At 41.2% G+C, this 25,940-nt stretch overlaps 1 pseudogene across 1 annotated transcript in view; it reads left to right on the top strand.

The window, feature by feature from the left end:
- LOC311113510 (integrin alpha-L-like) overlaps nt 1–25,120 on the top strand; it is a 29,886-nt pseudogene extending 4,766 nt beyond the window's left edge. Inside the window, exons 3-31 of the transcript XR_014615941.1 lie at nt 511–608; nt 829–896; nt 1,262–1,376; nt 1,592–1,722; nt 2,576–2,718; nt 2,849–3,002; nt 4,239–4,374; nt 4,614–4,690; nt 6,318–6,441; nt 6,584–6,726; nt 6,969–7,109; nt 7,312–7,509; nt 7,632–7,762; nt 7,950–8,104; nt 8,712–8,878; nt 9,087–9,209; nt 9,364–9,434; nt 9,547–9,688; nt 10,100–10,198; nt 10,549–10,628; nt 10,821–10,898; nt 11,000–11,078; nt 14,764–14,871; nt 14,973–15,014; nt 15,135–15,260; nt 18,493–18,606; nt 18,710–18,739; nt 18,839–18,949; nt 19,046–25,120. The product of XR_014615941.1 is annotated as an integrin alpha-L-like (transcript). The remainder of the gene's footprint in view (nt 1–510; nt 609–828; nt 897–1,261; nt 1,377–1,591; nt 1,723–2,575; nt 2,719–2,848; nt 3,003–4,238; nt 4,375–4,613; nt 4,691–6,317; nt 6,442–6,583; nt 6,727–6,968; nt 7,110–7,311; nt 7,510–7,631; nt 7,763–7,949; nt 8,105–8,711; nt 8,879–9,086; nt 9,210–9,363; nt 9,435–9,546; nt 9,689–10,099; nt 10,199–10,548; nt 10,629–10,820; nt 10,899–10,999; nt 11,079–14,763; nt 14,872–14,972; nt 15,015–15,134; nt 15,261–18,492; nt 18,607–18,709; nt 18,740–18,838; nt 18,950–19,045) is intronic.
- Nucleotides 25,121–25,940: the final 820 nt, after the last annotated feature.

Here is a 25,940-nt window from a genome sequence, read left to right as displayed (position 1 = left end):
TAACCTCCCCTGTTATTATAAGGGTGAGAGGTTAGAATGTCTTGGGGTTTGATATTTGTACGTCTAACTTTCTCACTCATCATTATTCATGATTCATTCAAGACTATCGTAATCATGGAAGCATCCACATTAATGTAGAAGAATGTAGAAACATATTCTATTCTTATTTACAATACTTGAACATTTATTACGTTTCTTAAATTATGTGAGCTGCATCCAATGCACATGACTAATGTGCATCAGTGTATTAGTTATGCGTACATTGATGGAAGGGAAATTCTAACTTGTGATTCATCATATCACACCTCTGATAACATCCTGCCTTCCTCCTTCACCATGCAGTTGTTATTGTAACCTTAGTAACCAATAGAAAATGGATATACAAAAGTAATTTACCACATTGTCACAAATGTTATGCAACCACTCTTGATTTAAAGTTTGTCATATATATAAGAAGTCATACAGTCTCATCTAAATCGACCAAACTATACTGGTATTTCTCACCCACAGGGTAATGGTCAGTGCGCCACATCAGAAGAATGGATCTGGTGGAATCTGTAGATGTGCTCAAGACCTAACAAACTGTACAAACTGTTACACTTCTGAAGGTAGAGATGGAAGTTGATGATACACTATACTGTACTTACTGCAATTTAGAATGGTGGTTACCTTAACAAAATGAATAATTATAAGAACATGTAACACCTATCACGGTATCCATGGCTAATCGATATTTGACAGCTTTAAAATATTGTTGAAATGTCAACAAGATCTTGAAAATGAGAAACACTAGTTGATTTTGCAAGTCTGCCTTTTCCCTTCCAACAGAAACTGACACAATCAAGTACATTGGACTGTCTATGGCTGGACAATCTACTTCTCCTCCAACGTTCACTGTAAGATAAACACCAAACAGTTAATTTGATCATATTCTTGTTGTGAATGTGAGTGTACTGTGCATATGTAATACATGTGTTTGGCAGCATTTACAGTACATAGACAGCCCAATTCTGATATTGTTTTCACTAATTGGTATTTTGACCAATCAGATCAGCTCCACCAATTAGTGGAAAAAATATCAGAATTGGGCTGCCTGTGTAAACCTAAATTACTTGTTTCACTTGAGTCATAAAACAATAGCTCAACAATCTAAAAAATGATCATGGCAAATTCATGTAACTCTCTCTTTTGAAGCCATCTGAGGTCCACCAGACAAGCCATTATTTTATCTAATTTCCAATGACTTATTATCCTCATTCAGGCCTGCAGCCCTGGCCTGTCACACGAGTGCGATGGGAACTCCTATCTGAACAGTATCTGCTATCAGTTCAACAGCCAGCTCCAGATCACCTCTAACTTCACTCCTGCCTTCCAAGGTATAACAACGAAACTGGAACACATTTGTAGATATAAATAAAATAACCCAAGATTTGTAGGTATATATTGACTGTTTATTCATATAATGCTAAATTACATTAGGATTAGGTCACAAAATATGAATTGTGAATGATAAGATCTGGATTCCTGAATATGTGAAGAATATTGTGTGTTATCCATCATATACATTTCTTTAATTCACTTTCTCTTCCAGAATGTACTAAGAAAATAGTGGACCTCGTTTTCCTCTTTGACGGATCAGGAAGCATGACAGGGGACGAATTTGATGAGAACAAAGGTTTCATAAACAATATCATGACAACCCTAAAAAACTCCTCAATCAAGGTAAACTTCCCTTTTAAAGTTCATAACTTGAATCATGCTTGTGAGGTTGCTGAACATACATCTGTTTATCTACACTCTTAGAAGTAAAGGTGCCTAGAAGAACCTTTTGGGTTGCCACACCGGCGGAACCTTTCCAGTTCAAGGGTCTTGGAGGAACCCCTGTGTAAAGGGTCTGATGGGAGGAGTTACATTTTGAACCTTTTTGATAATATATTGAAGTGGTGGCAGCCTATTATTGGAGGCGTGGCTTTCAGATAGGCAATTTTTGCCCACCCATTAGCGCAAATCTCATTCCTGTTCATCATGTTATGTTTTACACTGCAAAACTAAATCCTTGAATATTTATACATATTATATACTTCAATATAATGTTAATAATATTAACAATTCTATTTACATATAGTAATAAAGTGACAACTATTCCCACTTTGGAAGAGCATAGGCTCTTGAGGAAAACTTCTGTAAGCCTCACTGACGCTATAAAACTATCAGTGTTTAACTTTCACATGTGATGACAATACAGCAGAACAGATTAACAGGAATGACATTTACTCTAACAGGTGGCCTAAAAAATATATACAGTATCTTAAAGCCACGCACTTCCTAAGCCACGCCTCCACTCCAGGGTTCCTCCAGGATCCCGATGCTACATTGAACCATTAAAGGTTCCTTCAAGAACCCCTAAATTTACCGAAGGTGCAAATATGACCCATTGACTTGCAATGGTTCCTTGAGGATCTTCATGGTTCCTCAAGTCACCACTAATTATAAGATGTGCTATACCTAGGTTGCTGCATGGAAAGTATGGAATGAAATCAATATTAGTTATCTTTCCTCTTTTTTTAAACCACAGTTCGCAGCGGTTCAGTTCTCATCAACAGCCAGGACAGTTTTCGACTTCAATGACTACCAAGAGGGGAGAGCCTTGACTAATCTTATGAATGAAAAGCACATGGCTGATCTAACCAATACACATCAGGCGATAGACTTTGTCTTGTAGGTCACAGTTGATCATTATTAATCAGTTTTACTTTCAATGTTCTGACCGAATACTCGGAATCTGATCAAAGGGGATTGTGGTGTAAGAAAGATTGCTTGATCTGTTGTTTGTATACATCTATTTCAGGAAAAACATTTTTGAAAACCAAGCTGCCGGCGCCACTGCAGATGCAACTAAAGTACTGGTCGTAATAACAGATGGAAATCCCAGTGATTCTGATAGAAATTATAACTCTATCAAAAGAAGTGATGAGAAAAACATAATCCGTTTCGTCATCGGGGTAAATCCTTAAAAGGGGAGCGCCTGCATACCCCCAACACAACAACACACAATTGTATGACTTAATTCCATTACAACTGTTTCATTCCCATAACTACAGCTGGTTGATCACTAGCCAAAACATTTAGACTAGAAGGTATGCTCTCCTCCTAGTTGAAATGACTAAATGCCAATATATTTGCATCTCTGTGAACTTCAAGTTAAAAGGTTTGCAAATGTACCTCAATCCAGGGATGGAAGGTTTCGCTGTAGTCCACATCTTTATTTACTGATCAGACCCAGGGTTCTACTAAGCTAATATATGGAATTGTTTTAAGATGGTCATACCATGTATTATTTAGCTATTTGATTTTGCTTTAGCTATTTTTCCTTTAGCTATCCCAAAAAACAAAAGAAATATAATTTGATGAGATATTGAATTTGGCCTTTACTACTATAGCCCATAGAAATGCTTTGAATAACACATTCATAAATGGCAAAAAAAGACAGTCAAAAAACAAATCATAAGGATTTGAAGTGTCAGTCCTATATCTAGGAGATATAAGAAAGCTCAGGAAATATTGTGTTTTTTTGGACACATATTTAACCCCTTATTTTTGTTGGCACAAAACTACCTCCATACTTCCATTAGTTTGTATAGGTTACCTTCAGACGATTCCAATCGTGCTTGTGAGAGTCTCCTCTTAAAATAGAGTGGTCATATTAGTTTGTAGGCCAAACCGTTCGGATGCTACGGACGTTTTCGTGAGAAGACCGATTTTCGGGATGTCTCATGGTCTGACAAACATCATTGTAGCTCGGCCACGTTCCACCGCAGATGCGGAATGCCAACATAGGCGTATGCGGTCGATAGTGCGATGCAAAAAAACTGATCTCTAGTTTAAATTGACGGATTTTGATATTACATACATTGACACACGGGTGAGTCAACAGAGAATTAAATCCCTGCTGAAAACACTTTTATAAAGATGCTTTTAATGTATGATTTTAATTAGCTTTCTTTTTTCATTCTCCTTCCTCCAGTCTTTGTTACTTTGCTAGTACTTTTATTTTATGATGTGAAGCACTTGGTTACTTGTATTGAAAAGCCCTATACAAAAATAGTTATTATTATTATTACTAGTCTCAAGGGTCCAGTCCAACTTCCCAGTTATGATATGGATTTTTAAATATCATTCATATTGAAAAGGAAATTAGACTTATAATTCCTGCCCTCAAGTGATATATTTCTTGGCAGGTCAAGAATGTCGATTTGAAGAAACTCAAGTCCCTGGCATCAGAGCCAAAAGAGAACAACACTTTCCTCATCCAGGACTACAACGGACTAAAAGGAATCCTAGACAACTTTCAAAAAAAGATCTTCAACATTGAAGGTACAACTTCAGATTCAGTTGAAATCTCTTAGTACTACTTATTTATTTTTCAGTAAAGTCCCTGTCAAGTGAGAGTTGTTATTCATAAAAAAATACTTCCGTAAGATTCCTGAAGTGGCAATACTGGTCATCTCCTGAAATGTACTGGTATTTATTTCTGGTGATAACACCTTACTCAAAACATTCCACAGTAGAAGTATCAATGTATCGCTATTAATATCAGTGTCCGTATGTTCTAGGTTCCAAGACTGCTCTGGCTGGAAACTTGACTAAAGAGATGTCTCAGAGTGGGTTCAGTGCTGTCTACAGTAAAAAGGTGAGATATCACGATAGTATGTCCACTATGTTTTATCATCATCTTAATATTTTTTTATAAATGTACTGACCACCATTGCAATTAGTTTATGGACGCAATATATAAACTCAGCAAAAAAAGAAACGTCCTCTCACTGTCAACTGCGTTTATTTTCAGCAAACTAAACATGTGTAAATATTTGTATGACCATAACAAGATTCAACAACTGAGACATAAAATGAACAAGTTCCACAGACATGTGACTAACAGAAATGGAATAATGTGTGCCTGAACAAAAGGGGGGTCAAAATCTAAAGTAACAGTCAGTATCTGGTGTGGCCACCAGCTGCATTAAGTACTGCAGTGCATCTCCTCCTCATGGACTGCACCAGATTTGTCTGTTCTTGCTGTGAGATGTTACCCCACTCTTCCACCAAGGCACCTGCAAGTTCACTGACATTTCTGGGGGGAATGGCCCTAGCCCTCACCCGCCGATCCAACAGGTCCCAGACGTGCTCAATGGGATTGAGATCCGGCCTCTTCGCTGGCCTTGGCAGAACACCAACATTCCTGTCTTGCAGGAAATCATGCACAGAACGAGCAGTATGGCTGGTGGCGTTGTCATGCTGGAGGGTCATGTCAGGATGAGCCTGCAGGAAGGGTACCACATGAGGAGGATGTCTTCCCTGCAACACACAGCATTGAGATCGCCTGCAATGACAACAAGCTCAGTCCGATGATGCTGTGACACACCGCCCCAGACCATGACGGCCCCTCCACCTCCAAATCGATCCCGCTCCAGTGTACAGGCCTCGGTGTAACGCTCATTCCTTCGTGATCCGACCATCACCCCTGGTGAGACAAAACCGCGACTCGTCAGTGAAGAGCACTTTTTGCCAGTCCTGTCTGGTCCAGTGACGGTGGGTTTGTGCCCATAGGCAACGTTGTTGCCGGTGATGTCTGGTGAGGACCTGCCTTACAACAGGCCTACAAGCTCTCAGTCCAGCCTCTCTCAGCCTATTGCGGACAGTCTGAGCACTGATGGAGGGATTGTGCGTTCCTGGTGTAACTCGGGCAGTTGTTGTTGCCATCCTGTACCTGTTCTGCAGTTGTGATGTTCGGATGTACCGATCCTGTGCAGGTGTTGTTACACGTGGTCTGCCACTGCGAGGATGATCAGCTGTCTGTTCTGTCTCCCTGTAGCACTGTCTTAGGTGTCTCACAGTACGGACATTGCAATTTATTGCCCTGGCCAGATCTGCAGTCCTCATGCCTCCTTGCAGCATGCCTAAGGCACGTTCACGCAGATGAGCAGGGACCCTGGGCATCTTTCTTTTGGTGTTTTTCAGAGTTAGTAGAAAGGCCTCTTTAGTGTCCTAAGTTTTCATAACTGTGACCTTAATTGACTACCGTCTGTAAGCTGTTAGTGTCTTAACGACCGTTCTACAGGTGCATGTTCATTAATTGTTTATGGTTCATTGAACAAGCATGGGAAACAGTGTTTAAACCCTTTACAATGAAGAGCTGTGAAGTTATTTGGATTTTTACGAATTATCTTTGAAAGACAGGGTCCTGAAAAAATGACGTTTTTTTTGTTGTTGCTGAGTTTAGTTGATTAATGCTTATTAATGTTTTATTTCCTCTACAGGACACCTTGGTTTTGGGCTCAGTGGGATCAAACAACTGGCGTGGATCCCTCTTTGAGACTGAGGGTCTGAGATCAGAGGAAAAGGAAATTCAGGACCCCACCTTGGACAAAGACTCATATATGGGTAATGGAACATTAAGCTAAAATAAATATATTGCTCAAAAGTGAATTTGAACAAACACTATTTTCAAGGCTCCATTAGTTCAGATGTTTCAGTGAAGGGAGTGTAGTTACAATGGACCTACATTGCTTTATTGTTCTTATAGGATACTCTGTAGCTGTTGGGAAGAAGAAAGAGAACCTTCTATATTTTACCGGAGCACCAAGATCTGAACACATGGGAGAGATCCTACTTTTTAACAAGGTTAACAACAACTGGACTGTGGCACAAAGACTGTCTGGAGAACAGGTTGGTAACATTAGCTATTTCTTTAAGCAGTGTGGTATATCAATCAAGTTATACAAGAGGGACACCATGAAACCAGCTTTTGGGGTTACTTCAAAGGTTGAATCACTACTCCCATAATAAAGAGGAACACAGTTACATTATATCACTTTTTATATTTACTTATTAGTTCCATTCAAAACCATATGGCGTCTTAAAACATTTCAAAACTATTTTTGTATGAATGTAAGTTTTGATGTTCTCAGATGGGCTCCTACTTTGGGGCAGAGCTGTGTTCTGTGGACATAGACTCAGACGGCAACACAGACTTCCTCCTGGTGGGTGCACCAATGTTTCACCAACCTCCGAGAGAGGGCAGGATCTACGTTTACACACTGACTGATAAGGTGGGCTTAACTGGGAATCTCTGAACAACAGATTCAAATGCTGCAATTTGTGGTTGAATATGTTCATCAGGGACAAAGTGATCTGGAAGCCGAAATGGATTCATTTGGATATGAATATCCATCATCTTCAATAATACTGCACAAAATACAGTATAATTCGGATTGATCTTCATGTGATCTCTCCTCACCCTTCCTTTCTTAGCTGGAACTGAGGATGGAGATGAATGTGTCAGTGCCGTCTCAGGGTAGATTCGGCTCCTCCATCTCCTCTCTCACAGACCTGAATGGAGATGGCCTGAAGGATGTAGCTGTGGGCGCTCCACTTGAGGACGATAGCAGGGGGGCCGTGTACATCTACCTGGGTGAAAAGCTAAGGGGGATCCGCAATGAATTCAGCCAGGTGAGGCAGACGATGATGGATATCATTCAAAGAGGCTCTTCATGCTCAAAGAAAACAGACATCCCTCCTGGGATATCAATATCAATGCCTTTTTGTTAAATGTGTATGTCTTCTTACTGCAGCGCATCTCAGCTGCAATGATAAGATCTAAGCTCCAGTTCTTTGGCCAGACGATTGATGGGAAGATGGACCTAGGTGAGGATGGACTGACTGACATCGTAGTAGGAGCGCGTGGCGCAGTTGTCGTCTTGAGGTATGAGTCCATAAAAAGGATAAGAAAAGACAGCTGGTTTAAACGCATAATTGTTTAACCAGTAAAAATATCCCACTAGTGTGCGATCCACCCTGAATGGGGGCTGCGCTCAATGAGGTGTGGGCGGAGCTACCCAACATCATACAATGTAGGCTAACATCCCAATCTTTATCTCAATCGCTCACAGGTCGAGACCGGTCCTCAGCGTGTCCACTCATCTCCATTTCCATCCCTCTGAGATCAGCACTGATAACTTTGACTGTCTTGCAAAGGAGACCATTTCCCCCATGGTCACTTTAACAGCCTGCTTTAACATGGCAGAGGCAACAAAGAGTAAAGCTGGTAAGATATCTCAGAACTTTTGCAACACTGATGGCTTTTTGCTTTCCAACAGAAATTACATTTACATTTTCGTCATTTAGCAGACGCTCTTATCCAGAGCGACTTACAAATTGTAAATGGAAAGAAATTGAGAAATGGAGTCTTGATCTAAGACCACATAATTGTGGCCTTGGTGGTCTAGGTCGGAGCCTCAGTGTATAGCTAAATCACTGACCACCATAAGTGGGTCTTGGTCTCTTCCCTGTCTGAAGACCAATGGAGGCTGCTGAGGGGAGGATGGCTCATAATAATGTCTGGAACGGATCAAATTGAATGGCATCAAACACATAGAAACCATGTGTTTGATACCATTCCACCTGTCCGCTCCAGCCATTACCACATGCCCGTCCTCCCCAATGAAGGTGCCACCAACCTGTGGTGAAGACCCAGATGAAGTCCTAGTGAATCGAAAGTTTGGACCTTGGTCTGGATCTGGGTCTCAAGAGTTAAGGTCTTGACTCCATCTCTGCTTTCTACTTCAATGCTGTCCATCAGCAGGCAACTATAAGGTTCAGAACTTCTCTCCCTGATAAGGAGGCCATTTAAGATGTATTGTGTACTTTTCTAGGAGTGCTGAGTGCAGGGATGAACATCTCTTACTCGCTGGATGTGGATCCAGTGAGACAGAGGAGCCGAGCCTTTTACAGTGACACGAACAAAGGGGCCAGAAGACTTCGCTCTACTGTGGAGCTGAGAAAGGAGCGGACCTGCTTCAACCACTCAGTCTACATGACAGTATGATCAATAAGAAACTGTAGCTATGCAACAATACAACAACTGTCATGTATCTCCTAGGGAGGGGATTTAATGATTAACAAGTTGTTAGGTTGTTTAATTATTATTGAATTGTTAGTGTGTGTCGATCTTATTCAGTGATGAGAATAATTTGGGTTTTGCATGACTATGGATAGGGAAATGAATGCCACATTGTCTTTTCTTCCAGCAATGCGTGATCGACACATTATCGCCCATTATCATCCAACTTAATTTTTCTCAATCTGAAAGCCAACAAGAGGGTCCTACTGCCATTCTGAATACTGACAGTCCCACACGGGCTGTGGTCGAGGTACGAGGGAACATTCTGTGTCTGACTAAAACCTGTTCACTTACAATGATCAACAGTACTAGCAATGACTGTGGACTGAGTACTGTAGTTTAGCCAAAGACCTGTGAAAACAAGTAATCTAAACACATTCACAGTTGTCTTGAATTCATCATAGGTGCCCTTTGAAAAGAACTGCAAAGAAAATGAAACCTGTGTGGCAGAGCTTGAGGTGGACTTCAAGTTTATGTAAGTATCTGATAAACGGAGGCAACATAAAGTAACTTGTTTGTAGGTATAATAATTATTGACGGATAAAAAAAAGCATGTTTTCTGACTGTAAGGTCTTGTCTCTTATCAGCACCTCAACTTTATTAGTGGTGGACCAGAGTTACTTCAACGTGACTATAAGATTGTCCAATCATGGGGATGACTCCTTCAACACTAGTCTAACCCTCCTCTACCCTCCTGGCCTCTCATTCTCCATGATGCATCTTCTGAAGGTAAAACCGACACCCCTCCATCTATTGTGTAATTCATTCTGATGTTTTCTTCTTGCTCTCATCTAAACCAGTGTTATTCAATCCTGCAGACCTAAAACATGTTCAGCCAATCAAGGGTTTGATGATTAGTTTAATCAGGGGTGTTCGTGCTGGGCTGGAACAAAAGCTTGCCTTGCACATCTTGTGGGTCTGCAGAAGCAGGATAGAAGAACATTGATTTAATCATCAGTTTGCCGTCAAATATTTAAATGTACACTACATGTGCTAATTATTCATCAAATGTAGCAACATATTAAGTGTTGAATTTATTAATTCCTTAAACTGTTAACATGCTTGTTTGTTTATTTTAGACGATGTCAGTGACTGAAATGTACAAACGGGAATTATTTACATATTGTCTGTATTCCATAGTCTACAAGGAGAACTGTGTTCAGCTGTGGTGGTCTGGAAGGTGAAATGGACAGAACAATATGCAGTGTCAGCCTCCCTGTCTACCGTAGTAAAACTACAGTGAGTGATTACTTAGATATACCAGTAAATAATGCTCTACTGTGAATACACCGGTAAAGCTTTTAAAATGTTGTCATTAGATGATAAAGACTCAGAGCTAAAAGCAGTGACAAAGCAGTAACTCAATGTCATTAAAACAGCTTTGATCTTTGAGTGATATATGCCTTGTGAGGAATACAATTTAATCAATTTTGAATTCAGGCTGTAACAAAATGTGAAATAAGTCAAGAGGTCTGAATACTTTCTGAAGCCATTCCTTGTACTTATTTCTTTCCACTTCCACAGTTTTTATGATCTAATTTCAAATAATCTTTATTTTTTCTTCTCAACTATGCCATCTTCCTTTTTAGGCAGTGTTCACCAGTAAATTCCATATTTTGAATACATACGACTGGAAAGACACAATGGAGATTACCGTCATCGGCCTGAGGTAGAAATCTGCTTTCAATGTGAACATGTTAGAGAAGTAGCTAGACGAGAAATTATAATCAGTCCAGGGCATTGCTTAAAACTAAGAACTAGTTTAATACAACCTCAATACCTTCTACTCAGTTAGATGAAGGACTTCATAGCATTCCATTTATGAACACAAAACATGCATTTGCCTTTGCTTTATTTACAGTGACAATGGAAACTCAACCAATAGCTCCCTTACCAGGACCATCCCTGTTCAATTTGCAGTTGACCTGGTTGCAAAAGCGTAAGTTTTTATAAGCCTATACTTGACATTTTGTTTGAGAATGACTCCATCTAGTTAATTGAATAAAATCAAGGTGACTTATATATTTTTTTTTGTTGAAGCCTTCCACAAGACTCCACTACTTACATTAACTTTACTCTGGAGGATACATCACCCAAGAAACTGGTGAATGTGTATGAGGTAAACAAACAATCGACTGCTAATGCTGTGACTGATCTTGAAATTGTGATTCACACTATGTGAGGGAAATGTGTTGTCTTTATACTCTAAAAACAAAACATACTTTTATTGTTACTCAAGCCATTTACATGCATTCAATAATAAGATTATTGTGAATACTCTTATTAATATAATAGCTTGATTAAAACGTTTAAATGCATTGCAAAAATAACAATTTCCCTTACAATCTGTTTTACATGGACAGCTGATAATCAGGCTACCTGATGGGACTTTGAAAAATTCAGAAAATCGCCAATCAAAATAAACGTTCTATCACAGCGATCATATCATTTTTGGGAAGCCCATTTGATTCTGAGTGTACAAAACATTAAAGACACCTTCCTAATAATGAGTTGCATGTACCCCCTTTTGCCCTCAGAACAAGCCTCAATTCGTCGGAGCATGGACTCTACAAGGTGTCGAAAGTGTTCCACAGGGATGCTGGCCCATGTTGACTCCAATGCTTCCCACAGTTGTGTCAAGTTAGCTGGATGTCCTTTGGGTGGTGGACCATTCTTGATACACACAGGAACCTGTGGTGCGTGAAAACCCAGCAGCGTTGCAGTTTTTCACACAAACCGGTGCACCTGACACCTAATACCATACCCCATTCAAAGCACTATAAACTTTTGTCTTGCCCATTCACCCTCTGAATGGCACACACACAAGCCATGTCTCAATTGTCTCAAGGCTTAAAAATCCTACTTTAACCTGTCTCCTCCCCTTCATCTACACTGATTGAAGTGGATTTAACAAGTAACATCAATAAGGGATCAAATCAAATCAAATTGTATTGGTCACATGCGCCGAATACAACAGGTGCAGACATTACAGTGAAATGCTTACTTACAGCCCTTAACCAACAGTGCATTTATTTTTAACAAAAAAAGTAAAAATAAAACAACAACAAAAAAAGTGTTGAGAAAAAAAAGAGCAGAAGTAAAATAAAGTAACAGTAGGGAGGCTATATATACAGGGGGGTACCGGTGCAGAGTCAATGTGCGGGGGCACCGGCTAGTTGAGGTAGTTGAGGTAATATGTACATGTGGGTAGAGTTAAAGTGACTATGCATAAATAATTAACAGAGTAGCAGCAGCGTAAAAAGGATGGGGTGGGGGGGCAGTGCAAATAGTCCGGGTAGCCATGATTAGCTGTTCAGGAGTCTTATGGCTTGGGGGTAGAAGCTGTTGAGAAGTCTTTTGGACCTAGACTTGGCACTCCGGTACCGCTTGCCGTGCGGTAGCAGAGAGAACAGTCTATGACTAGGGTGGCTGGAGTCTTTGACAATTTTGAGGGCCTTCCTCTGACACCGCCTGGTATAGAGGTCCTGGATGGCAGGAAGCTTGGCCCCAGTGATGTACTGGGCCGTACGCACTACCCTCTGTAGTGCCTTGCGGTCGGAGGCCAAGCAGTTGCCATACCAGGCGGTGATGCAACCAGTCAGGATGCTCTCGATGGTGCAGCTGTATAATATTTTGAGGATCTGAGGACCCATGCCAAATCTTTTCAGTCTCCTGAGGGGGAATAGGCTTTGTCGTGCCCTCTTCACGACTGTCTTGGTGTGTTTGGACCATGATAGTTCGTTGGTGATGTGGACACCAAGGAACTTGAAGCTCTCAACCTGTTCCACTACAGCCCCGTCGATGAGAATGGGGGCGTGCTCAGTCCTCTTTTTTTTCCTGTAGTCCACAATCATCTCCTTTGTCTTGGTCACGTTGAGGGAGAGGTTGTTGTCCTGGCACCACACGGCCAGGTCTCTGACCTCCTCCCTATAGGCTGTCTCATCGTTGTCGGTGATCAGGCCTACCACTGTTGTGTCGTCGGCAAACTTAATGATGGTGTTGGAGTCGTGCCTGGCCATGCAGTCATGGGTGAACAGAGAGTACAGGAGGGGACTGAGCACGCACCCCTGAGGGGCCCCCGTGTTGAGGATCAGTGTGGCAGATGTGTTGTTACCTACCCTTACCACCTGGGGGCGGCCCGTCAGGAAGTCCAGGATCCAGTTGCAGAGGGAGGTGTTTAGTCCCAGGATCCTTAGCTTAGTGATGAGCTTAGAGGGCACTATGGTGTTGAATGCTGAGCTGTAGTCAATGAATAGCATTCTCACGTAGGTGTTCCTCTTGTCCAGGTGGGAAAGGGCAGTGTGGAGTGCAATAGAGATTGCATCATCTGTGGATCTGTTGGGGCGGTATGCAAATTGGAGTGGGTCTAGGGTTTCTGGGATAATGCTGTTGATGTGAGCCATGACCAGCCTTTCAAAGCACTTCATGGCTACAGACGTCAGTGCTACGGGTCGGTAGTCATTTAGGCAGGTTATCTTAGAGTCCTTGGGCACAGGGACTATGGTGGTCTGCTTGAAACATGTTGGTATTACAGACTCAGTCAGGGACATGTTGAAAATGTCAGTGAAGACAATTGCCAGTTGGTCAGCACATGCTCGGAGTACACGTCCTGGTAATCCGTCTGGCCCTGCGGCCTTGTGAATGTTGACCTGCTTAAAAGTCTTACTCACATCAGCTACGGAGAGCGTGATCACATAGTCATCCGGAACAGCTGGTGCTCTCATGCATGCTTCAGTGTTGCTTGCCTCGAAGCGAGCATAGAAGTGGTTTAGCTCGTCTGGTAGGCTTGTGTCACTGGGCAGCTCGCGGCTGTGCTTCCCTTTGTAGTCTGTAATAGTTTTCAAGCCCTGCCACATCCGACGAGCGTCAGAGCCAGTGTAGTACGATTCAATCTTACTTTCACCTGGATCATAGCTTTCACCTGGATTCACCTGGTCAGTCTATGTCATGGAAAGAGCAGGTGTCCTTAATGTTTTGTACTCAGTGTATAAAGTTTGTATGTGAAAAGTAATACTAAGATGCATACTTTAGTATTTTCTGGACTCGCGTCACTCGCGCCAAAGAGGGAGGCTCACGTTGCTCATGATAACAAATGCGCAGATCAGACACACTGCAGGATACAGATACACCATTAAAGGGATACTGTTCTACTTCCCCAGAGTCGGATGAACTTGTGTAAATCATTTTTATGTCTCTGCGTGCAGTACGAAGGAAGTTAGTGGTTGTTTTGCGAGCCAATGCTAACTAGCGTTAGCTAGCGCAATGAATGGAAGTCTACAGGTACGGTAGCATTGCTCTCTCACAGTATCCCTTTAAATGCGTTTACATGTTCCAATAATTTCAAAAGATTGCAAATAAAATCGAGGTGCTTACTTCGCTCATGACCTTACGCCGATTAAGATAATCAGAGAAAGGTGTTTACATGACTAATTTCCATAATCAGTTTAATATTGAATTATTAGTGTGCATATAAACGTATTATCTGTCCACAGGAGGTTGGTGGCACCTTAATTGGGGAGGATGGGCTCGTGGTAATGGCTGAAGCGGAATCAGTGGAATGCTATCAAATACATCAAACACTTGGTTTCCATGTGTTTGATGCCATTCCATTTGCTCCGTTACAGACATTATTATGAGAGACATCCTCCCCTCAGCAGCCTCCACTGTCTCTGTCGCCCTAGGCTTTCTCTTTTGGGGGTTTAGGTCTATGTTTTGTTACACGCTCTGTGACAAATGCCTTTGTATAAAATCTCAATATAAATGTTATTGTTAGGTTGGTTGATTGAATGTGTCACTGTTTACAGGTGCAGAACTTGGACTCTAAGTCTGTACCCATCACAGTCACCTTCACATTCCCAACTAAGCTTGAGCACAAATTTGAAATGAAGGACTACCAAATATCTGTCTCACAGGTAAACTGTTCACATTTCGTACAAAAATGCTTACATATTACTCCCACAATTTCTTTCAGTAAGAAATATCCTATTACAAGTTTCCTTTCTTTTCTTTGAAGAACCATACTCAATGTGGAAAGGTTATGAATTCAACAACAGAGGTGAGTATTAAAATATGCCACTCACTCTTGACATTGTTGGTAACCTATCCAATCAGGTTACAACTCAGTATAGTAATCATGTTACTGAAACACACATTTTGCTTCTGGCTGTGTTTACAGTACTGCTCTCCAGAAAAATACTGCAAGTCCATCGAGTGTGAAAGTTTCCTTTTGGAGAAGTTTTCGATAATTACATTTGTGCTGTCTGGAAATGTTTCCTTCAAGGACCTCGATCAACATGCAAGGGTCTGTATTAAGACAACTTTAACAAATGATGGTACAGAGTAACAACATGCTAATAATTCATGAGACTTTGGGACAGCAAACATCCCACTTTAAATCTTTGTCATACTTCTTATTATTCTTTAGTATGATACACCATTTAAGCTAGAAACGCCATTCAAACTTTAAAACGTAAAGAGTCGTCAGGACCAGTGTGCTTGCACACAACTTATTGATATACAGTGGCTTGCGAAAGTATTCACACCCCTTGGCATTTTTCCTATTTTGTTGCCTTACAACCTGGAATTAAAATTGGTTTTTGGGGGGTTTGTGTCATTTGATTTACACAACATGCCTACCACTTTGAAGATGCAAAATATTTTTTACTGTGAAACAAACAAGAACTAAGACAAAAAAACTGAAAACTTGAGGGTGCATAACTTTTCACCCCCCCAAAGTCAATGCTTTGTAGAGCCACCTTTTGCAGCAATTACAGCTGCAAGTCTCTTGGGGTATGTCTCTATAAGCTTGGCACATCTAGCCACTGGGGTTTTTGCCCATTCTTCAAGGCAAAACTGCTCCAGCTCCTTCAAGTTGGATGGGTTCTGCTGGAGTACAGCTATCTTTAAGTCATACCACAGATTCTCAATTGGATTGAGGTCTGGGCTTTGACTAGGCCATTCCAAGACATTTAAATGTTTCCCCTTAAACCACACAAGTGTTGCTTTAGCAGTATGCTTAGGGTCACTGTCTTGCTGGAAGGTGAACCTCCGTCCCAGTCTCAAATCTCTGGAAGACTGAAACAGGTTTCCCTCAAGAATTTCCCTGTATTTAGCGCCATCCATCATTCCTTCAATTCTGACTAGTTTCCAAGTCCCTGCCGATGAAAAACATCCCCACAGCATGACGCTGCCACCACCATGCTTCACCTAGGGATGGTGTTCTCGGGGTGATGAGAGGTGTTGGGTTTGCGCCAGACATAGCGTTTTTCTTGATGGCCAAAAAGCTAATTTATAGTCTCATCTGACCAGAGTACCTTCTTCCGTATGTTTGGGGAATCTCCCACATGCCTTTTGGCGAACACCACATTTTTTTCTGGCCACTCTTCCATAAAGCCCAGCTCTGTGGAGTGTACGGCTTAAAGTGGTCCTATGGACAGATACTCCAATCTCCGCTGTGGAGCTTTGCAGCTTCTTCAGGGTTATCTTTGGTCTCTTTGTTGCCTCTCTGATTAATGCCCTCCTTGCCTGGTCCGTGAGTTTTGGTGGGCGGCCCTCTCTTGGCAGGTTTGTTGTGGTGCCATATTCTTTCCATTTTTTAATAATGGATTTAATGGTGCTCCGTCGGATGTTCAAAGTTTCTGATATTTTTTTATAACCCAACCCTGATCTGTACTTCTCCACAACTTTGTCCCTGACCTGTTTGGAGATCTCCTTGGTCTTCATGGTGCCGTTTGCTTGGTGGTGCCCCTTGCTTAGTGGTGTTGCAGACTCTGGGGCCAATCAGAACAGGTGTATATATACTGAGATCATGTGACAGATCATGTGACACTTAGATTGCACAAAAGTGGACTTTATTTAACTAATTATGTGACTTCTGAAGGTAATTGGTTGCACCTGATCTTATTTAGGAGCTTCATAGCAAAAGGGGTGAATACATATGCATGCACCACTTTTCTGTTATTTATTTTTTTCATTTCACTTCACCAATTTGGACTATTTTGTGTATGTCCATTACATGAAATCCAAATAAAAATCCATTTAAATTACAGGTTGTAATGCAACAAAATTGGAAAAAAACGCCAAGGGAGATGAATACTTTTGCAAGGCACTGTATGTTATACTTTTTAAACTCTTGAGTTTTTTGTCCTCCATCCACTTCCATGGGATTTCTTCAACATTCTAAAGGTTCCATTGTTACAGACTCCCATGAATTCCAACATTCTATTATACAAATCAAGAGATACAGATGTTTTAATAACCGCATCTTATTAAGCTAACTTCCCACTGTTGAATACGCCATGCAAGAGACTCGGCAAGTAGCCTACTAGTTCTTGAACTTTTGTAGGCTTTTTGAATGCTCTTCAATGGGCAAAATCGTAGCACAATAGTCTTCAGCGCAAAAACGTCATAAAAAGCATCTGATTTTATGATATAAACTTGAAGCCCATGCAAAAGAGCAGGGACATGAACACGGAAGTATGACGTAGGAGTGTGTCACTTGCATGGCTTATTAACTGCCATAGAACTTTCAAATTATAGCACTGGGGCCTCCCGAGTGGCGCAGCGGTCTAAGGCACTGCATCGCAGTGCTAGAGGCGTCACTACAGATCCGGGTTCGATCCCGGGCTGTGTCGCAGCCGGCCGCGACCGGGAGACCCATGAGGCGGCGCACAATTGGCCCAGCGTCGTCCGGGATAGGGGAGGGTTTGGCCGGCCGGGATGTCCTTGTCCCATCGCGCTCTAGCGACTCCTGTGGCAGGCCGGGCGCATGCACGCTGACACGGTCGCCGTTTCCTCCAACACATTGGTGCGGCTGGCTTCCGGGTTAAGCGAGCAGTGTGTCAATAAGCAGTGCAGCTTGGCAGGGGGGTCGTGCTTCGGCGGACGCATGGCTTTCGACCTTCGTCTCTCCGAAGTCCGTACAGGAGTTGCAGCGATGGGACAAGACTGTAATTTCCAATTGCATATCACGAAAAAGGGGTATAATTTTGGTTTTTTTTACATAAATTATAGCACTGGGTGAACACATTCTAAGCATGAGACAATGAGTAAACGGTGACTGACAAATCTGTTACTTTCCCAACAACTTAGACAAAAACTTGGTCTACTTCTCTGCTTTTCGTATCTAAAATCAGAACATAAATATCCTCAACCGATCAAACGATGTAGCTTTGTTACTGCATCGACTACATTTTCTGTCAGCTTTTACAAACAAATGAAATTTTGACCACTCTCCCGAGCATTTTATACCACAATTTAGAAGTTATGACATATTGGTCTACTTGCTACTGCTATTCAAATCTGAAGTCAGACAGCTGTTCTAGTAACCACATCAACTACTTTTTGTCTTGACCACTTTCCCAACAAGTTAGACAAAAATGTAGAGCTTTGTCTTACTTCTCTGCTATTTAAATCTGAAATCAGAACACTTCTTCTACTACCACAAAATACTTTTAAAGAACTGATGCAAGGTACACAATTTTACTTCATGTAAAATTACCATCTAGTTCTACTAACAATATCTCACTCTACAGAGCATGTCATTGCCAAAGAAATTCACTGGAGATAGAGAAACAGTCAATTTCATCAGTTTTGTCAAACTCAGCTTTGACAAAAAACGATATGTCCAGACAGCGAGTGACCCAGGGGTACGTTTCCTGTAAAAAAAACTTTCTTAAACAAAGATACAAATATTTATTGAGCAAAGATTCACAAAAGCATTAATTTTGTATTTATTTCTTTGCTCATTAGGATAACTCTACGAGCTTCCACCAAACACAGGTAATTCCGTTGGTGGAATTAAACTGATTTACTGTATAATAATTATTTTTAAAATGCTTGTTCCATCGTCACTCATGGTCTCAAAATGAATTCCTCCAGATTGATGTTCAGGCTGAGATCATCATTCCTCCACATAGACAACTGATAATAGGGACAGGAGTTGGAGTAGGAATCTTCCTCCTGATCATCGCCACAGTGGCCATGTATATGGTGAGTACCAATGCTGCGACAGAAACTTTGCTTCTGCACTGTAAAGGACCAACCCTTTGATTCACATTCTTCACATTGTTTTTCCTTTCTTCTCAGATGGGATGTTTCAAGAGAAAAAGGTTTGTTGATAACGCACAGGAAGGTGAGAATGAAGGGGAACAGAGTGAGCAAGATGACGCTGCTCAGCCTAACAACATCTGTGCTAACATATCAGAGAAGCAGCCACAGCCTGAGAGAGAGCCTGAGAGTGGAGCAGTGGAGTCAAAACCTCTCCTTGACGACAGTCAGACAGAAAACAATGGCTTCCCCACTAGCAGTGAGGCGGTAGGGGAGGGACCAAAAGAGAAACAGGATGTGTCAGAGTCAGAAACAGGCTAAAGGAGTTGAGAAACTCTTTTCACGGCACTTCTGAAATACTTTTTCAAAAATAGATGTTTCATGGACATTGATGTTTGATCAAATGTGACCAAAGTGATTCAGTATTATACATACGATACTGTTTCAATGTTTATGTCAAGGCAAACATTGTTATTTTTGTATGATTGCTGTAATGTTATTAATTTAAATTACTATGTTCTTGCTAGTGATATGTACATTGGCGAAGAGCTTAATTATTGGATGCGTTTCACATTATACTGTAAGATATACACTATATAAACTAAAGTATGTGGACACCTTCAAATTAGTGGATTCGGCTATTTCAGCCACACCCGTTGCTGGCAGGTGAATAAAACCAAGCACACAGCCATGCAATCTCCATAGACAAACATTGGCAGTAGAATGGCCTTACTGAAGAGCTCAGTGACTTTCAACGTGTCACCGTCATAGGATGCCACCTTTCCAACAAGTCAGTTCCTCAAATTTCTGCCCTGCTAGAGCTGCCTCGGTCATCTGTAAGTGCTGTTATTGTGAAGTGGAAACGACTAGAAGCAACAATGGCTCAGCCGCAAAGTGGTAGGCCACACAAGCTCACAAAACGGGACCGCCAAGTGCTGAAGCACGTAAAAATCTTCTGTCCTCAGTTGCAACACTCACTACAAATTTCCAAACTGCTTCTGGAAGCAACGTCAGCACAAGAACTGTTCATTGGGAGCTTTGTGAAATGGGTTTCCATGGCCGAGCAGCCGCACACAAGCCTAAGATCACAATGCGTAATGCCAAGCGTCGGCTGGAGTGGTGTAAAGCTTGCCGCCATTGGACTCTAAATTAGTGGAAACGCGTTCTCTGGAGTGATGAATAACGCTTCACGATGTGGCAGTCCGACGGACGAATCTGGGTTTGGTGGATGCCAGGAGAACGCTACCTGCCCGAATGCATAGTGCCAACTGTAAAGTTTGGTGGAGGAGGAATAATGGTCTGGGGTTGTTTTTTATGGTTCGGGCTAGGGCCCTTAATTCAAGTGAAGGGAAATCTTAACGCTGCAGCATACAATGACATTCTAGATGATTCTGTACTTCCAACGTGCACAAAGCGAGGTCCATACAGAAATGGTTTGTCGAGATTGGTGTGGAAGAACTTAACTGGCCTGCACAGAGCCCTGACCTCAACCCCATCGAACACCTTTGCGATGAATTGGAACGCCACCTACGAGTCAGGCCTAATCACCCAACATCAGTGCCCGACCTCACTAAGGCTCCCTAGAAGAGTGGATGCTGTTATAGCAGCAAAGGGAGGACCAACTCCATATTAATACCCATGATTTTCGAATGAGACGTTCGACAAGCAGGTGTCCACATACTTTTGGTCATGTAGTGTATTTTCTTGTAGAAAACAAAGGGCATTTTGTTGCTTATAAGCTGTGTGTTAGCTAGTAGGGAAATAAGCTAAAGGTAATCATGATTCCAAAATGTTCTGCTTGCACAGTCAACTAAAATAAATTATCATTCTTGTTGTACAAATCAATGCATTTATTGTAAATGTATAAGCACTGAATGAGTACAATTAGGTGGTACAGAGATGGGGTAGCCATTAAAAAATAATGTTAACATTATTATTGAACACAGAATGAGTCCATGCAACTTATGTGATTTGTTAAGCACATTTTTACTCCTTAAATTATTTAGGCTTGCCGTAGCAAAGGGGTTGAATACTTATTGACTAAAGACATTCATTGTAAAAAATAAATAAATTGCTAAACATTTTCTACAAACAAACTTCCACTGACATTATGGGGTAGTGTGTGTAGATCAGTGACACAAAATCTCAATGGAATCATTTTTAAAGTCAGGTTGTAACACGTGGAAAAAGTAAAGGGGTGTGAATACTTTCTGAATGCATGAAAAACTTTACTTTCAGTTGTACATTTTACTTGTTTTATTTCAACTTTAAGTGGGTAGAGTATACAAGGGAAGTACTGTTTATTCAAGATCTTGTGTATTTGTTAATTGCACTCCAATGTACTTTTGAGGCACTGTAAATTAATTATACAAATAATTCATGATCAGATCATAAAAACAAACGTTTAATACTAATCACAGCCAAATCCTTAAAAGGCTCAACATAATATACCTTACTATAAGGAAGAAGAACCAATACATGCTATTTTTTTGTATATAATTTTCCACATGGGAATAAGAATCAGTTGAGTGTAATAACACTCCATTGTTGATTCATCGAATAACAGGAAATCTAGTCGGCAGGAGGAAGAGAGAAAGGTTAAGTTGTTACTCGTTTACTGGCTAAGTGTTCTAATATGTTACTATCTGCTTTAATCAAATGAACATTAAAATGAACATGAGTAGTGTTGATTAATTATGTCAAAAAACATTTCAACATTTTTATGAGCTGTAAGCCTCATCTAACGTAAAATCCCAAAACAATGCACACCGAGACAGACTAAGCTGACTATTCATCAGTAACATTAGCTGTTGCTAAGTAATGATATCAATATGAGTAACACTGTTTATCAAATGGGTTTAAGGGTTTTGTGGTTTCCACGTAGCTAGATAACACAGCCACAATGTCGAAATTGGCTATCATAAGAATTCATGAACACAAACATTTGTTTTTTGGTCTACATTTAAATAGGCAGGGGGTTATGACTTTATGGCTGTTAAATAGTGAAAACCAGGTTTTGTGTGTGCGCGCAATGGTTTCCTTCAGCATTTTACACAATTGTGCAATAAATTGCTGTTCTGATAAATTAGCGATAAAATCCCGCAAATTCATATTTTGATGATTATCACGGTTCCAGAAACACTAGAGTGAAACATTCATATTAAGGCTTAAGTGTTTGTGTAAGTCTTTAGGTGTGTAGTCCATTGACCGACAGCGCATACACGATGAGCTATATTCATCCATTCAGGAACGCACCGAATTGCTGCTCTTACTGCTCTCCGTCTCCCCCTCCTGGCGGCATGGGTTCAGGCGTCGGAGGAGGGTCCTCAGAACTCTGGCACTGCATTAATTTAAGGAGTGCATTAAGTGTAAAAGTGGTCATGAAATGTCAACATGGCAATTTGCATAAGCATTGAATTTCCATGCAAATAGACAATTCAAGTATAATATCGTATTGAGTAAAGCAGGCCCTTACTCCTGATTGGTGTTTTTTCTGGCACCTCCTGTTTAGGCTTGGCTATGGGGGGATCCTGTCAGGTCTGTGTTGGAGGGTCAGAGGAGGGTGTCTGGCTGATGGGGCCTGAGAAGAGGCTATGAAAGGGTTTTTCCACTAGCTTATCAGACAACTCAATGGAGTCCTTAGGACCTAATGTAGCACTGTGGGAATCTTGTTAGTTCTATGTTGGAGGGTGGGGAGTGGTGGTCTGAGTGATGGGGCAAAGAGGCTGCGAAAGGGTTTCTCCAGGGGCTTGTGGGGCTCAAGCACATGCTCAACTGAATGAGAAGCTGGTTCCTTACGGCCTTGGAAGTTTATTGGGGGGCTCTGAAGGCCTCTGACAGGGAGGACAATTCTGATTTTGAATATTTTCTCGTCTTCCAGGATCTTCCAGATCTCATCACAAACGTCAACCATTTGAATTAATATTGCATTAATTTCAAATTTTGAGTGTTTTTCCATAAATGGCTACTGACACTGTTTGTGAAAGTATTCCTTAGGCCTACAGTATGTGTGAAGCTAATGTGTCCTGTTGAGTGGAGTTAAGAAGAAGGGGAGTGTGGCTTAGACGCACGAGACGTGTCTATCTTTTCAGAATGCGCAAATTCGTGCACATTCATTGTTTCATAACTTCATTCTGTGAATTGTTTGCCCTTTGATTGTTAGTGTCAATTCTCCATTACATATATCCACTGGCGTATCACCGTTTCTTGACTGGATTTACAACTGGAGATAAAGCAGCGGAGACGGAGCCGCAGAGGAGTTGTGAGAGTGCGGAACAGACACAGACAATGCAAGCCTTACCTTCCATCTATTATCATGGGGAACGTGCGCTCACTGCCCAACAAGGTAGATGAGCTGTCCGCGAACTTTACATTCCAATGGGACTTTCGTGATGGGAGCTTGTTTTGTTTCACAGAAACTCGGCTTGGAGAGGATACAACTGTTGAATCAATGACTTTGGACGGGGTTTCTCTCGTGCGCTTGGATAGAGACTGCCACAGTAAAGGTAAAAAGGTGGGGGGCGGAGTCGGTTTTTATGCAGACCATACTAACTTCCCCGTGAGTTCACAAATGTGATTGCGCTTTTCAAAGTGTGCCATGGATAGTATACAGACAATCTTTAGTATACAGGCAATCTGTTCTCACAAACATCAGGTAATTTGTTAAATGCCCCACTCGTAATGATAAGACTATTGACTTGTTGTATGCTAATGTAAAGGATGCATACTTATTCAGTGCCCTCCCCCCTTTGGGCCAGGCTGACTACAATATGATTAACCTCCTACCCAAGTACAGACCAACGCCAGAAGCCCAAAACCATCATGGTATGGAAATGGTCACAGGACAGCTGTGAAACGCTGACGGGATGCTTTGAGTGTACCGAGTGTAATACATTCATTGATGCCTCTGGTGGTGATATAGACCTTCTATTCAACAGTCCTGCTGACTATATCAACTTCTGTGTGGACAGTGTTGTTCCACAGAGAGCTGTGAAGTGCTACCCAAATAGCAAACCATTGATTACAAGAAACACTAAGAACACACTCACTATGAAAAAACAAGCATTCCTGAGGTGTGACATTGTCAATGTGAAAGGGATACAGAAGGAACTAAAACAAATGATCTGGGCTGGTAAGAGGAACTAAAAGAACAAGATTGAGCAACAGTTTGCTCGCAACATCAGGGAGGTGTGAAAGGGGATGTAGCTCATAACTGGATATGGTGGGCATTCAGCTGAGGGAATTGTGGAGGCACCAGCTAATGAGCTCAACCAGTTCTTTGCACGCTTTGACAAATGTGATTTCTCCACAGAAAGACAGGAGGTCTATGGAGAGGTTACAGCAGCAAAGTCTGGGACTGGTCCTGCTATTACTCTGACTGTTGGTGAGGAAACAGTTAAAACTGAACAATACCAGGAAGGCTGCAGGACCGGATGGAGTCAGACCCCGGGTGCTCAAGGACTGTGCTGAGCAGCTGTGCGGGATCCTGCACTTTATCTTCATGCAGTCATTGTCTACCTCTACTGTACCTACACTATGGAAATCCTCCTGCATTGTGCCTGTTCCCCAAAACACCAAGGGGTAGGGCCTTAACAACTTCAGGCCTGTTGCACTTGGGTGATTCATGAAACCAGTTTTAACCATGGCAGTAACAAATTGAGTGCATCATGATGCATCTGCGACGATCAACTATCATTCTGAAGACTAAGATGCCTAGTTTATGCCACAGTCTCTTATTTTAAATACATTTACAATTTTAGCATGCATTTTGTACATTTTCACCCCAAATTCTCATTACTGAAATGCATCCGGATTAAATTCTTGGGTCATATTACACAATTTTACTTTAGAAAAACATAACTTATTTGAATAAAACACAACATATGCTTCTGTAGTTGATCCATGAATTAGAAAAAGTGTACATTGAACTATAATATGAATTACGTAAAATCGCAGTGTAAAAACAACATGTCTCTCATTACTGTAAAAAAATGTTAAGTAGCTGTAAAAACTCCAATAATTTTCTAAATAAAGTTTTATTCACCCATGATGCATCATCTAGTGGATTAGTCCTTAGATCAGTGCAAGTGTATTTAATTTCTTCACCTATGCTCTCAGAATGAGGATCTTATTCTCAAACACCCCCTTTACGACACTTGACCTTATTACCGAAATGACTAAAAAGCTCAAATTGGGAAAAACTTAGAGAACCATTACCTTACCAACATGGAGGCATGAATGGGCTTTAGATATGTGGTCAATTGTTTGCTGACTCATTATGGCTGTCTCCTATTACTTGCAGATTGAGCTAAGGGCGCCATACTTTTTAGGTCCGTTTTGGTAATGAGAACCTTATTTTCGGTAATGATAATATCAGGGGGGTTTTCTGCATCAAAAAGGGGCTTAGGTGGTGGGCGTGGCAGGGGGCGTGGCATAAACACAATCTGCACATCAGTGTGACTGAATTTTAGAGGCCCCCATCTTTTGCTCAAACATAATAATAAAATAATTCATTCTAAATTCATTGTTTTTGGAATGTTTAATTCTCCATGACCGTCTAGCTTTTATTTTGGTAATTCTTAGTTCTCAAAGATTAGATTATACTAAAATATATTGGTCCATTGTCTTTTCTACATATTTATTATCTGGTTTTAGTCGTTAAAATTTTAACTGAAAGTGTTTTTCCATCCCAAAAATGTATACAAAAACACTGTTTGGAATTAGGAGACCCGAAAAATCCGCAGCAAAAGAAATCCCTGGATAATAAGCTAATTATAATGTATAGCCTAAATGGTGTGCTGTTCTGATAACTTTATTTACTAGGACCACTGCTTACCACTTACTGTATTGTATAGATGTTTTTTGTAAAACATCAGTTATTTGATTAAGTGGGGGTTATCAAGAAACATGGTTGTATAAACCCCATTAGATTTAT

This window comes from Coregonus lavaretus, assembly GCF_964263955.1.
Source record: "Coregonus lavaretus genome assembly, chromosome: 40".
Lineage (NCBI taxonomy): Eukaryota > Metazoa > Chordata > Actinopteri > Salmoniformes > Salmonidae > Coregonus > Coregonus lavaretus.
The sequence above is the reverse complement of the archived record's forward strand: the minus strand, read 5'-3'. Positions and strand labels throughout refer to the sequence as shown.